Below are 13,169 nucleotides of genomic sequence, written 5' to 3'. Positions count from 1 at the left end.
CTTTCTTCCTGCCAAGTACAATGTGGCCAACGTAACACAGGCAGGCTGAGCTTGGTGATATCAACGACCGTCCCCGAGTCCTCGCTGACTCGTAGCAATGACACCAGCTCCGGGCCGCACCAGTCTTGCTAGCGCAGCGCCGCGTGATGTGACGTAGCGAAGGAATGTCCTTACTTTGTACTTCGGCCGCGCATGGCTGGCGGCGTCCGGCTGGCCGGCCGGCTTGGTGGCAGACAGCAGGCCGTTGCAGGTAGGAGGCTCTGGGTTGGAGTTGCGGCGCTGTCGGCATGAGAGGCGTTCTCGTAGTGCGGAGTGTACTCTATCCCACCCCGTATTCTTCCCTACTCCTCCTGGTGGCGCGTCCGGGGTGGACGGGAGGAACGGGCTGCAGTCCCCCAGCATCGTCGGCTCACCCGGTTGTGACGGCGGATGCACAGGTCCTAGGCCCAGCACGATCTCGACGACGGCTCGCTGATGTGGTCAGCATTGGCGGCGAGCGAGTCTGCCGCGATGTCTGCTAATCCTGGGTTGATAACTGACAGCGGCAGCAGAGAGGACAAGAGCAGGTACTGTCCCCTCATGTCTGCTGCTGGATGGGCTGCCCTTGCTGCAACATCCCTTTAATAAAGAATAACATGTCGATCACCGAGCTGAGCGCTACACATTGACCCAGTACACATGTAACTGCAAGTCTAACTACGAGTGCCTTGTTGCTATCAAAGCTGGCGTATTTAAAGGAAGCACGAGCGACGTCCTGACGTCATTCTCGTTTGTAATGAACGCATTCGTTCCACTTATACTGCTGATTCATCTGTCGTACTCGCCCCTTAGGTGTTCTTGCGACAGAGTTACGTGTTGTTACGGCAGACTTACGCCAAGTTGTGAAATGCAGTACAGCTGACGCTATACCTCTGACTTACACTGTACGAAAGTCCCCATCTAACACAAACCCTCGTGCTAAGCAATTCTCTCTCACCTGTTGTGTGTAACCAGGCCATTGCCGCTGCGTGACGACACATTCCGATACATGTGCAATCCTATTACCTCTTGGATAACCTACTGCCTCTGGCTCTCAGCATAGGCAATATTCCATCTTTCCAACTCTTTACTATTCTGCGACACTACACTGTGTCCCATCGCTCGTGCGTCAACTATAACACCACGTTCAAACTCCCTTAAATCTTGATAACGTGCCAGTGTAACAGCGGTAACCGATCTACTAACTGCGGCAGACTCTTGTTATCTTATGCACGCGCTGCCGACCGCCACGCCATATTCTGCCTGTTCACATATCTCTGTATCTGAATACTCATGCCTATTCAATTTCCTCTGGTGTATCATCGTATATACATGTACTGGGTGAGATAAGAAATGCAGTACCCCTAATATCGTGTCAGACCCCTTCTGTTCTGGGTAGTGCAGTAACCCGGCGTGGCATGACCTCAACTGGACGATTTAAGTCCCCTGCATAAATGTTGAGCCACACTGCCGCTAAGAGTCTAAACTCTCGATTACGTTCCATAAAAGTCGATGGGATTCATGTCAATAGATCCGGGAGACCGTACCATTCTTTAGAATTGTTCAGAATATTCTCCAGTCCAGTTTCGAATAAGAGCGGGCTGGTGGCATGGCGCATTTTTACCCATAATGATTCCGTCATTTTTTGTGAATATGAAGCTAATGAATGGCTGCAAACAGTATCCATGTAGCCTAACATAACCATTTCCAGCCAATAGTCAGTTCAGTAGGACCAGAGGACGCAGTTGAATCCATGCAAACACAGCCTACGCTATTACGGGGTTACCGCCAGCTTGCACAGTGTCTTGTTGACAACTTGGGTCGATTGCCGCGTGGAGTTTGCGCCACACTCGGAGCGTACCAGTAGCTCTTACCAACGGAAATCTGAACTCATCTGTCCAGGTAAAACTTTTCCAGTCGCCTAGGGTACAACCGACATGATCACAAGCCCAGGAGATCGCACTGCAGGCGACGTCATACGGTTATCAAAGGCACTCTCGTCAGCCGGCTGCTGCCATAGCTTATTAGCGGAAAATTTCGCCGCACCGTCCTAACGGACGCGTTCGTCGTACGTCCAACTTTGATTTATTTCTCGCAGTATTGCTTCCTTTATTAGCTCTGATACCTCTACTAGAAAACACAACTGATCTCGGCAGTTAGCTGAAGTCCGTCGACCACTGCTCTGTCTGTGATGAGAAGAAATGCCTGAAAATAGATACTCTCGGCACACAAATGACACTGACGATTTCGGAATATTGAATTCACTAACGATATCCGAAATGGAATGTCCCACGTGCCTAGCTCAAACTATCATTCCGCGTTCAAAGACGTTGGTTCTCGTCCTACGGCCATAATCACGTCGGAAACTTTTTCACATGGGTCACTTGAGTAGAAATGATAGTTGCACCATTGCAGTGCCCTTTCGTACATTATGCACGCCATATTACCGCCCCTCTCTCTCTCTCTCTCTCTCTCTCTCTATATATATATATATATATATATATATATATATATATATATATATATATATATATATACTGCGGGCTCAGTTTTACCCTGAGTCCGTGTGACATCAAATAGGGACGCTCTCGTGTTTGTTACCGCGTGAAGAAGACAAGAAATGAAGCACTATTCTTGGGAAGAAAGGGCAGACGTGCACTGTGATTACGGTGCGGCGGATGGAAATGCACACGCTGACAAAGTCCGTTTGTTCGGCGGATTCCGAATCCTCCATGAACATTTTCACTTAGGTACGCTTTCCGCTAGCACATGTCCATTTAAGGGCTACTTCGAAATCTAGTGTATTCATTTTGTGTCACCGGTGGGAAGGCCTCACGGACGCGGTCCCCAACGCACGGTGCGTACACCAGGGCGTGCAGTAGAGGCGTTAGCACTGCTTGAAAACAAACCTTCAACAATTTTGTCGTGTGTTGCGCGGGAAACGGGTGTAAGCCGTTGAACAAGTTAGGGTGTTTGGCATGAAGATGATTTACACCCCTACCACTTTCAGGAGGTTCATGCCATGTACCCAGAGGATTTTCTATGTCTAAATCTACATCTACGTGATTACTCTGTCATTCACAATAAAGTGCGTGGCAGAGGGTTCAATGAACCACCTTCAAGCTGTCTCTCTACCGTTCCACTCTCGAAAGGCATGCGGGAAAAACCAGCACTTAATATTTTCTGTGCGAGCCCTGATTTCTCTTATTTTATCGTGATGTTCATTTCTCCCTATGTAGGTCGGTACCAACGGAATGTTTTCGCAATCGGAGGAGAAAAAAAATGTTTAAATGGCTCTGAGCACTGTGGGACTTAACATCCGAGGTCATCCGTCCCCTAGAACTTAGAACTACTTAAACGTAACTAACCTAAGGACATCACACGCAGCGGTAACGCGATTCCAGACTGTAGCGCCTAGAACCACTCGTCCACTCTGGCCGGCGGAGGAGAATACTGGTGATTGAAATTTCATTAGGAGATCCCGTCGCAACGAAAAACGCCTTTGTTTTAATGATTGCCACTCCAATTCTCGTATCATGTCTGTGACACTATCTCCGCTATATCGCGATAATACAAAACAAGCTGCCCTTCTTTATTCTGTTTCGATGTCATCCGTCAGTCCCATCTGATGCGGATCCCACACCGCACAGCAGTAGTCCAGAACATGTCGAACTGAATTCTGATTTTTGCAAAGGTATGCCATACAGCCGGATGAGGCGTTCCTTAAACGAGAGGGTTTGTTCAACAGCGACAGTCAACAAGGGTAGGCACGGGAAAATCAGCACGCCGCCCATTTCCGTGGTCACCAAGGGCCCTTCGTTGTCAGAATTTGGGTAGGCTATAACCTGGTCAGTCCATACTTGTTCCCCTGGCGACTTTATCTTTTCACAGGAAGCTGTGCCAGATGTTCCAATCAACGTGTGACAGCGAATCTGGTGCTAACACGATGGTGCTCCTGGGCTTTTCGCAGATGCAGTACGAATACATTTCGATGAAGCCTTGGGTGAGAACTGGACAGAGCGCTGTGGGCCGGTGGTATGGCCTGCATGTTGACCCGACTGGACGCCCACTGATATTTTCTTCTGGAGCCATCTGAAATCTCTTCCCTCTGAAAAACTCACTGAGTATGATGAAGAGCCGATAATGCGCATTTAGTAGTATCCGATGCAATTTCCATTTTGCCAGGAGTGTTTGAAACAGTGGGACAGTCACTCCAGTGTAGTTGCACGGCGTGCATTCAAGCAAGAGGGCGTAATTTCGAGAACTTTCTGTAACTATCTTGAAATAAAGGTTATAAAACTTCGAGTTCTCGTTTATCTTGATGCCTCAAATACACTCCTGGAAATGGAAAAAAGAACACATTGACACCGGTGTGTCAGACCCACCATACTTGCTCCGGACACTGCGAGAGGGCTGTACAAGCAATGATCACACGCACGGCACAACGGACACACCAGGAACCGCGGTGTTGGCCGTCGAATGGCGCTAGCTGCGCAGCATTTGTGCACCGCCGCCGTCAGTGTCAGCCAGTTTGCCGTGGCATACGGAGCTCCATCGCAGTCTTTAACACTGGTAGCATGCCGCGACAGCGTGGACGTGAACCGTATGTGCAGTTGACGGACTTTGAGCGAGGGCGTATAGTGGGCATGCGGGAGGCCGGGTGGACGTACCGCCGAATTGCTCAACACGTGGGGCGTGAGGTCTCCACAGTACATCGATGTTGTCGCCAGTGGTCGGCGGAAGGTGCACGTGCCCGTCGACCGGGGACCGGACCGCAGCGACGCACGGATGCACGCCAAGACCGTAGGATCCTACGCAGTGCCGTAGGGGACCGCACCGCCACTTCCCAGCAAATTAGGGACACTGGTGCTCCTGGGGTATCGGCGAGGACCATTCGCAACCGTCTCCATGAAGCTGGGCTACGGTTCTGCACACCGTTAGGCCGTCTTCCGCTCACGCCCCAACATCGTGCAGCCCGTGTCGCGACAGGCGTGAATGGAGGGACGAATGGAGACGTGTCGTCTTCAGTTATGAGAGTCGCTTCTGCCTTGGTGCCAATGATGGTCGTATGCGTGTTTGGCGCCGTGCAGGTGAGCGCCACAATCAGGACTGCATACGACCGAGGCACACAGGGCCAACACCCGGCATCATGGTGTGGGGAGCGATCTCCTACACTGGCAATACACCACTGGTGATCGTCGAGGGGACACTGAATAGTGCACGGTACATCCAAACCGTCATCGAACCCATCGTTCTACCATTCCTAGACCGGCAAGGGAACTTGCTGTTCCAACAGGGCAATGCACGTCCGCATGTATTCCGTGCCACCTAACGTGCTCTAGAAGGTGTAAGTCAACTACCCTGGCCAGCAAGATCTCCGGATCTGTCCCCCATTGAGCATGTTTGGCACTGGATGAAGCGTCGTCTCACGCGATCTGCACGTCCAGCACGAACGCTGGTCCAACTGAGGTGCCAGGTGGAAATGGCATGGCAAGCCGTTCCACAGGACTACATCCAGCATCTCTACGATCGTCTCCATGGGAGAATAGCAGCCTGCATTGCTGCGAAAGGTGGATATACACTGTACTAGTGCCGACATTGTGCATGCTCTGTTGCCTGTGACTATGTGCCTGTGGTTCTGTCAGTGTGATCATGTGATGTATCTGACCCCAGGAATGTGTCAATAAAGCTTCCCCTTCCTGGGGCAATGAATTCACGGTGTTCTTATTTCAATTTCCAGGAGTGTACGTTGAAAACGTAGTCATGCGCTCCTGCCACCATGTCGGCTCGGATGGCATGTTGTGTGCCTACCCTCTTGGCGGTTTAACGCGACCGCTGTTCGTCGCTGCCTAGCGCCGTACGCGACGGGATTTGCACACGGGTTGCTGTGTGAAGTAAATATTTCCTTAAAGTCAGTACCGCCACTATACTGTTTTTTTACTATTTGCAGTGTTACATTTATACGATCATGATTTCTGCTTTACACTGCCATTATCAAGTGTTTTAATGTTATACAGAGCCTAAGATGGCATACTGCCGTATTTAAAATACACTATTAGACACACTGCCGGCCGCGGTGGTCGTGCGGTTCTGCAGTCCGGAACCACGGGACTGCTACGGTCGCAGGTTCGAATCCTGCCTCGGGCATGGGTGTGTGTAATGTCCTTAGGTTGGTTAGGTTTAAGTAGGTCTAAGTTCTAGGGGACTTATGACCTAAGCTGTTGAGTCCCATAGTGCTCAGAGCCATTTGAATTTTTTTTATTAGACACATTTTCTAGGGGACAATATTTCTGGTAAAAGCCTACTGCTTTGTTTTATCACTCAGGTTTATGACTGTCGCTCCACGTTACGAAAAAATAATTGACGTAAATATAGTATTCAAGAATCGTCGGTGGCATTTTGTCTGCTGTCTCGGCAAATGTTTGCAGTTTCGTTTCCGCCATGTGTACTTGGACTCACCTCAAAGTAATAATGCTCATCATATCATTCATGCGATGCAAAGTGTCACGACAACCGTCAGTTTTTCCCTTCGTTTCTCACGGCGAATGTAAAGAGTTTTAAAGCAGAATATTACGTGCCCATTCGATGGAAAGGACGCATCTAAGTTTTGTGCTATCTTATTTTTACCAATATGTACTGCCAGGAGCGTAAAACATGTTGAATAACCAGGGCACCAGCAGCGGCTGAGCACCGCTGCTGCACGCTGGCGGCATTCAGCGCAAGCCAGAGAGGTGCTATCGCTCCTGGTTTACTGGTTATTCTACCTGTTTTACAACTAATTAATACATATCGATAAAGCGAATATCATACCACACTAAATCGAGAGTACCCGATCTAACGAGCACGTTAGATTACTTATTAAAGGTCAGTTTGTTCGTACTGAGAAACAAACAGGTAGTTTCCGCCAATGAAGGCCGTGATGTCTGACTCCGGTAGCACAAACCACGGGATGTCCAGCGATTTGCTGAAACAAAGGACTCAAACTGTTAACTCCCACTATAGTCAAGCTCTGCAGACCATTTTAACTGTGTTTAACGTAAGATTTTAAATTCGAAAATCATTACATCACTGTTCTGGAGTTGGTTCCCTTGGTGTATCTCGTACCTTCCACCGTGGAAGTCGAACACGCGGCAGAACAAGTGGACGTGGTCAGCCCATGGAGGGCTCCGCCTCCGCGGCGGCTATTCCGCGCAGCGGCTCTCGCGCAGCGAGGGCGCCACTGCTACGCCACTGCAGACAGCGGCCAATAGCCGCTCCCTCCGGTTTCGTATATGGGGACCCGCTCTGCCCTAGTCCAGCGCGGCTAAGAAACGCCGGGACTGGCGACGGACATGCACCCGTTTAAATGCTACCCTACCAATCAACTCGTCCAAGTACTGGTCGGCCTTCCGTCGCCTTACCGGAACTAAACCCTCCCCCTATTATCCTCTTCTCCATGATGATCACCCTTTCCCTGACACCCTCAGTAAGGCCAATCACTTTGCCTCCTACCTCTCCGATGTATTTTCCATCCCCGATGATCCCCAGGTCGATTACTCCCTCTTCCCGGATATCCGCGATCGAACTGATACCTCTGTCCCTCCCCTCGCTCCTGGTTTCCAGTACTAGGACTACATTGCACACACGGAACTCAATGCCCCTATCACTACACAGGATCTCATTGATACTCTCCGCACAAAACGCAACACCGCTCCTGGTCACGATCGTGTCACCTACCGTCACCTTCGTGAAGCTCCCGTCTCTTTCCTCTCCACCCTGGCCAGGCTCTACAACGTAGTCCTGTCCACTGGTTACTACCCCGACCTGTGGAAAACCTCCCGTATCCTCATGTTCCTTAAACCTGGCAAACCGCCGTCCGCCGTCCCCTCCTACCGTCCCATCAGCCTTACCTCGGTCTTCAGCAAGGTCCTGGAATCTATCCTCACCCGACGCATCCACCAGCATCTCCGCCAGCACCGCCTCCTTCCCGTTGCCCAGTGTGGCTCTCGGCCGTCCTTCTCTTCCGACGATCTTCTCCTTCACCGCACTCATCTCCTTTCCGAACAGCTTAATTCCCGTCGCTCCGCAGTCTTCCTCTCCCTGGACCTCGAACGTGCATATGACCGCGTATGGCATTCCGGTCTCCTCTTCAAGCTCCAAACCTTCGCCCTTCCCATTAACTACGTCCGTCTGATTGGCTCCTTTCTCTCCCGCCGTCCTTCCTATGTCACCATCCATAACGCCGATTCCTACACCTTTTTCCCCTCTGCCGGTGTGCCCCAAGGCTCCGTCCACTCCCCCCTTCTGTACCTTTTGTACACGGCGGACATGCCGCCGCCGTCAGCCCCCGTCCACCTTCTCCAGTTTACCGATGACACCGCCTTCCTTGCCCTTGCCCCCACCCTACACCTTCTCCAATCCCATCTTGACCGGTTCACCGCTTGGTGCAACCAGTGGTTGCTCAAGGTCAATCCCTCCGAAACCCAGGCGATCATTGTAGGCAAAACCACCCCTTCCTTCCGCCGCCTTGATTTCTATCTCACCATCTATGGCCGTCCAATCGCCCTCACTCCCACCCTTACGCACCTTGGCGTCACCCTTGACCGTCGCCTCTCCTGGACTCCCCACCTCCGGACAATCCAAGCCAAGGCACGTTCCCCACTCAGTCTCCTCAAGCTCCTCTCCGGCCGTACGGGGGGTCTGGACCCCTCCACCATCCTCCACACCTAGAAGTCCCTCATCCGCTCAATCCTTTGTTACGCCCATCCGGCTTTGATCTCCGCCCCCCCTACCTTTTATAAATCCTTCCAAATCCTTGAACGTCATGCTCTCCGCCTCGCCTATCACATCCGTCTCCCCTCCCCCACGCGGCTCCTGTACGATCTCATCCCCTTCCCCCACCTCCTCCTTTTCCTTGAAAGGATACGCATCCTCCAACCAACTTTGATCCTCCCGCCCTCCTCCTGTGCTTGCTCCTCTGGGCGCCCTCCCTCCCTTCTCTCCCTTTTCCCCCCCTCCTCCTTTTCTCCCCCCTCCTCCCCCAGGCAATCCCTCCCCTGCCCCTCTCCTCCTGCCCTCGTCTCCTCAGCCATTGGCATCCTTTTTCTTCCCCCTCCCCCACCTCACCCCTGTTCCCCTCTTGGCAGGTCCCCGGACTCGCACACGCTCAGTGGACATTCGCGCGCCGGAGATCACCGCCATCAGTGTTTCGTGTGTGCCGTCGTGTTTAGTGTTCAGTGTTCACCGTCACACTCCATCGTTCACCAGTGCCATCGTCAACTTCAGTGTTTGTGCGTCGTCTCATCAGTTAGCAGTGTGGATTATCGACGAGTGTGAATGGCTCCGTGTTTGTCTCTATGTGTCTCCTGTTTTATTGCCCACCGTTCTGTAACTTATGTGTCTTCTCACTGTTTTTGCTCCTTGTATATTCTATGGCTGAAGAGCAGCGTAGTGTGCTGCTGACAGCCTGCCAGTTATACAGGTTTTAAAATAACAATAAAGTAAAAAAAACCTAGTCCAGTCATTACCTTTTATAAATCCCTACAAATCCTTGAACGCCATGCTCTCCGCCTCACCTATCGCATCTGTCTCCCCTCCCCCGCGCGGATCCTGTATGCTCTCATCCCCTTCCCCCACCTCCTCCTTTTCCTTGAAAGGATACGGATCCTGTACACCTCCCGCAAACTCGATCCTCCTCATCCGCTTGTCTCACCCATCCTCTCGCACCCCCGCTCGCTGCCGCGCCTGTATTCCCACATCCCACCCGGTCTCCATCTCTCCACTCTCCTCCCCCTCTCCCGAGGTGGCTTCCGCCAGCTCCCCCTCCCTGATGATGTCCTCCTCCCTTCCATCTAACCCTCCTATCAACTTTGATCCTCCCCCCCCCACTTACTGTGTCCGTTCCTTTAGGCACCCTCTCTCCCTTCTCTTTCCTTTTCCCCCATCCCCTCCCTCCATCCCTTTTTCCCCGGGCTTCCCCTCCCCCTTCATCCCTTCCCCCTATCTCCCCTGCCCATGGCATCTGCTCTCCCCTCTCCCTCTCCCACCCCCCTCCTCCTCTCTTGGCAGGTCCCCAGACTCGTACACGGTTAGTGAACATTCGCGCGCCTGAGATCAACGCCTCGAGTTCTGTGTGTGCCGTCGTTTTGTGCTTAAGTGATTCAGTGTTATTCGTTTTGTGCACCTACGTTCACGTGCGACAATTTTCGTCTCTGTCTGTGTCCAAGTGTCTGAACAATTTTATCTTGGACTCTACGCCCGTGAACGGCACCTTGTATTTTAAAAAGTGTTTGTCTCAGTTCATTTGTCCTCCATGTTTTTTCTCTAAATGTCTTCATTTGTATATTTGTGTTCCTCTGCGGCCGAAGAGCGGCGTCGTATGCTGCTGCAGGCCTGCCTGTAATACAGGTTTCAAAATAACAATAAAGAGAAAAAAAGTCCAGTCAGTCTGGTACGCGCTCTGGATTTCGTTTCTATCTCGGCGGTACTGCGTTCTGGTCGTTGCTCGTTGCTCGTTGCTCGTTGCTGACATTTGCCTGGCTCTGGTTCCGAGTGGATTTACATTTGGTGTTTGTTGTTGTGGTTTCCACAAGCCTCCGTTGTTTATCTCTTCCTTGTTGTGTCGCTCATAGACGGTCGTGGTCGGTTGTTGTCAGTTGTCGTTGGTCTGTCGTCCGACTCGTCCTGTGTTTACCCGGTGGTGCGTGCCCCACCGCCGGCGGCTTCCCCGCCTGACGGCTCCGATCCGCAGCCCAAGGCGTTCCCGCTGTTGGTTGTGGTTACAACAGCATAAATAGGTTTTAAATGCCCTGAGCCTGACAAAGGATTAACGGCATGGGCCGTTCTCAGTATCACAAGAACTGGAAACAGAACAAAATAAGTTCAAGTAACACAATGAGACCAATACTGCACTGTACAGGTGAATAAAATGTTCTAAAGAAATACGACACGAACGGAATACGATATCCCCATGCTCGAGCGATTCATTCCCAGGATTAAAAACTTGTGTCTGGTGAATAATGAGTCTCTGGTCTGGCAGAGAATCAGGTCACGTCTTCTTACGAGCCAAATCTCTTCTTGATAACAGCTTGTTTCAGGCAACGGACATCAAAAATAAATTCTATTGCAATTTAATCTTACGAGGCGCACATTCGTGTATTATCAGTTTATCAAAAAAGTGTTTCAAATGGCTCTGAGCACTATGGGACTTAACTCCTTAGGTCATCAGTCCCCTAGAACTTAGAACTACTTAAACCTAACTAATCTAAGGACATCACACACATCCATGCCCGAAGCAGGATTCGAACCTGCGACCGTAGTGATCGCGCGGTTCCAGACTGTAGCGCCTAGAACCGGCATTAGTTTATCGATAAGTAATTTGTTAACTGTTAATTTCCTGAAGAGTTGCGAAAATAAGTAGGATTTCAATGCGTATATAAGAATACTTAGCAGTTCTCTACCAAGTGCAGGCTGGGAGTCTATTGATTCATTGCAGGTGATGTACGCAGACAGTGTTCCGAAATAGTTTTGATCACCTTTTTGATGCGTGTCTTGAGTAGCTACTTAGGCAGCCTACATCCAATGGGAATATCTTAGACCTATTAGCTATAAACTGGCCTGAATTTATCAACCGAGTCAGTAAAGAGACAGGTATTAGTGATCATGATCTCATTATAGCAGTCATGGACACGAAGGTTCATAAATCAGTCAAGGAGGCAACGAGCGGGTCTCTGCTACAAAGAGCAGATAAGCAGTCCTTAGCATCTCACTTAAAAAGTGAACTGACATCACTTAGTACCAGTAATTTGGATGTATAGGAATAATAAGGAAAGTTTAAACACACAGTTAATCATGGACTGGAGAACTTTGTGCCTAGTAAGTGGGTTCCTCACGGAAAATATCCATCAATGCTTAACAACGTTATTCGGAAAGTCCTGAAAGATCAAAGGTTGCTGCAGTCTCGGTTCAAAAGAGAATGAGAAAATGGCGTGAGGTGAGGGTTAGTAGAGATTCTTGCGTCTGTGAAAAGGTCTATGAGTGAAACATACAACTGCCATCGCCGTAAATTAGCAAAAGATTTGCCCGAGAACCCGAGAACAATTTGGTCCTATGTAAAATTGTAAATGGGTCTAAGGCTTCAATCCGGTCACTAGTTGACGAATCTGGAGAGGCAGTAGAAGATAGAAAAACAAAAGCAGAAGTTTTAAATTTTGTGTTTCAGAAATTGTTCAGGAAGTAGAGTCGTACATACAGATGAATAAGCATCCCTGGCGTAGGGAAACAACTGAAAGAGTTGAGGAGAAATAAGTCGTCAGATCCACAAGGAATCAAAAATCAGTTTTAAAAAGAGTGTTCTGCACCATTGCCTCGTTACGCAGCTGCATTTTACTCTTCTATATACACCGAAGAGCCAAAAAATCTGGTATGCTTGCCTAATATCGTGTAGGGCCCCAGCGAGCACGCAGAAGAGCCGCAACACGACGGGGCATGGACCCCAATTTCGTCTGAAGTAATGCTGGAGGAAACCGACCTCGTGAATCCTGTACAGGGCTGTCCATAAATCCGTAAGAGTAGAAGTGGGCGGAGATCTCTTCTGAACAGCATGTTGTAAGGCATACCAAATGTGCTCGATAATGTTGATGTCTTGGGAGTTTGGTGGACAGCGGGAGTGTTTAAACTCAGAAGAGTGTTCCTGGAGCCACTCTATAGCCATTCTGGACATGTGAGGTGTCGCATTGTCATGCTGGAATTACTGAAGTCCGTCGGAATGCACAATGGACGTGAACGGATGCAGGTGATCAGACAGGATGCTCACGTACGTGTCACCTGTCAGAGTCGCATCTAGACGTATCAGGAGTCCCGTATCACTCCAACTGCACACGCCCCACACAATTACAGAGCCTCCACAAGCTTGAACAGTCCCCTGCTGACATGCAGGTTTCATGGATTCATGAGGTTGTCTCCATACACGTTCATGTCCATCCGCTCGATAGAATTTGAGACAAAACCCGTCCGACCAGGCAACATGTTTATAGTCAGGTACAAGAATTGGCCTTAGGCTCTGAAAGCCCATGTACATGATGTCTCATTGAATGTTTCGCACGGTGGCACTTGTTGATGGCCCAGCACTGAAATCTGCAGTTATTTACGGAAGGGTTGCACTTCTGTCGAGT

This window comes from Schistocerca piceifrons, chromosome 8 (assembly GCF_021461385.2).
Source record: "Schistocerca piceifrons isolate TAMUIC-IGC-003096 chromosome 8, iqSchPice1.1, whole genome shotgun sequence".
Taxonomy (NCBI): Eukaryota; Metazoa; Arthropoda; class Insecta; order Orthoptera; family Acrididae; genus Schistocerca; species Schistocerca piceifrons.
Note: the sequence above shows the minus strand (reverse complement) of the source record.